Source organism: Abramis brama, assembly GCF_963993115.1.
Source record: "Abramis brama genome assembly, chromosome: 7".
Taxonomy (NCBI): Eukaryota; Metazoa; Chordata; class Actinopteri; order Cypriniformes; family Leuciscidae; genus Abramis; species Abramis brama.
The window spans coordinates 14,539,907-14,542,267 of record NC_139969.1 but is presented as its reverse complement, the minus strand read 5'-3'; the positions used below and the strand labels follow the sequence as shown (position 1 = coordinate 14,542,267).

Here is a 2,361-nt window from a genome sequence, read left to right as displayed (position 1 = left end):
AATATATATAGTTTTTATTTGTTTTTATTTCAGTTTCAGTTTTAATTATTTTAGTAGGCTACATCAAGTTAAACTGATTGAAAATGGTAAATGTTGCTTTGGTAACTAGCTGAAATAAAAAAAGCAAGTAACGAAAATGTGTTTTATTGTTTTAGTTTCAGTTTAAAATATAATAATGACCCTGCTTTGAAGAGCTGAATGATGAGTGTATATCGCCCTCTTCTGGTGCCCAATTAGTCATTGTGCATTATTTGACAGAAATGTGCACTGAAATGTGAGTTTTATTTTTACTCATCATAATAGATTTATAGTAATGACCAAATACATTCAGTGTGTGTATTTTAACAGCATATTGATCGTATTTTAACATAGCATATTGATTGATTGTTTTGACATGAAATGCCTGTCTAAATATCATTTATAATAGGATAAGTTAATTAGGGCTTTCTTCGGTGTGATGTTTCCAGACACAGCAACTGAAAAAGAATACGGAAAAGGTACATTTTTAATTAGTTTTGTTTTAATTAAACTCATCATTAACAATAGATAATACAAACAATATTTAAGTATACATAAGTATACATACCATATTAAGCCCAGTTTGAGGATAGAGTTTTATTGTTGAGAGGGTTTTTGTACAGTGATGATGTGTTTCCTGTCACTGTGGGCGTCAGTGCGCAGTAGTACAGCGCAGAGTCTGATACTTCAGCATTAAAGATCTCCAGGCTCACAAGATTTTTGTTTTTATCAACTTTAGGTAAAAGACGAGGAGGAACATGGTCACTTGTGGCTCCATGTGGATAAATGTATGCAAGGAACTCTGGTTTGGATCCCAGATACTGACGATACCAGTGCAGGTTAGTTACAGTTCCATCATATTTACAAGACAGAGTGACTTTTTCTCCTTCAGATTGAAGCACCTTGTTTTCCTGCGGCGTTATTGACTGTGCAAACGTCTCTCCTGCAAGACAATCATTAAACTTTTTTTTTAATCAAACTTACCCATAGAAAGAATCATGCTGATGTATAAGTCAGTTAAAAAAGTTTCAAACAATATTAAAACTCCAAACATTGTAAAGAACAAGAGAGCATGTGAATAAAGGTCTAGAATCAGTAAATATCGGGTCTAGAATCAGTAAATTTCTCTTACTTTTTATCAACATTAGCAGAAGCAGAGCACAAAGGATCGTCATGTTTGCACTGTAGAGAGAAAGAGAGTTTAGTTTGCTTTGCTGTATATCAGATCTCACAGGCTCCACCTCTGTCAGTGTAAGAGGATGAGAACATTAGTTAATGAACACTGAAGTATATACATATGAATCCATAATATACCACAACCATACTATAATGCTGTGCTGTAGAAGACATTAAAAAAAATCAAAGCTCATCTAATCATAAAGATTATCTTCTTAATTATGGTGGATTTTTATGTAGGCCTATATAGCCTACTGCTGGTTATTGTAATAAAGCCCTACGGGTTTCACCTATACAAGACATTATAGTCCTCATTCATTACAGTTGCAAATTAGATTCATTTGATGAAATTATTAAAAATGGAACCAAACTCATAATTTAACTCTTTAAAGAAGACAATGTTAAGTGTATATCGCCCTCTTCTGGTCTGTCATAACTTTCCACACATGCACATCTTCACAAAATAGATTTTAACAATAACCAGATTCATGGTGTTTCATATTGTTTTAATGGTAGGAGCAATATGAAATCAACTGAAACCAACAGTAAGGGAAGACTAATGCAAATGTAAATGTAACTAATGTAAAATTAGATAATAAACTGAATGTGAACTTTTAAATAAAAAAGAATATATTTATGGATAAAAAGGTTTCTAAACATGAAATCATAGGCTAGGCAATTTATTCTAATATAAATTGAAATCGCATAATGATGCAATTTATGCTGCTGCACTGTGAGGGTTTTTGTATGAGTGTTGAGTGTGTTTGAGTCACAGTGGGCCTCAGAGCACAGTAATACTGACCACACTGTGGCCAACTTCTGAAATGACATTGTTTTTATATATTTAAAAAAAACGAAGTTTTAAAGTTTTTATCTTTTTTAACTTTTGAACAGTACAAAAAATATGTATATATTAATTTTATTTATTTTTTATTTTTATTTTTTTAATATGGTCACATATGAATGTAGAAAACATGTGGTTTTGCTGCAGAGAAGTTTGAATTATATTCGAGCAAGACAATGTTCTGTTAGTTTTTCAGTGTGAGACATTTAAAGCCACACCGCGGACTTTGTGACCTAAAGAGTTGACGCATACGAGTTATTTTAAATGATTCCTCAGGCCAATATACAGCGTTTGACACTATTAATGCTCCGAGCGGGGCTGCC

At 32.4% G+C, this 2,361-nt stretch overlaps 1 long non-coding RNA gene across 1 annotated transcript; it reads right to left on the bottom strand.

The window, feature by feature from the left end:
* Window positions 1–325: 325 nt before the first annotated feature.
* On the bottom strand, window positions 326–1,201 carry LOC311087017. The gene is made up of 3 exons (XR_014607165.1): window positions 1,151–1,201; window positions 587–961; window positions 326–476 (listed from the first exon to the last, which is right to left on the bottom strand). It is a non-coding gene; the product is annotated as an uncharacterized lncRNA (long non-coding RNA).
* Between the last annotated feature and the right edge of the window lie 1,160 nt (window positions 1,202–2,361).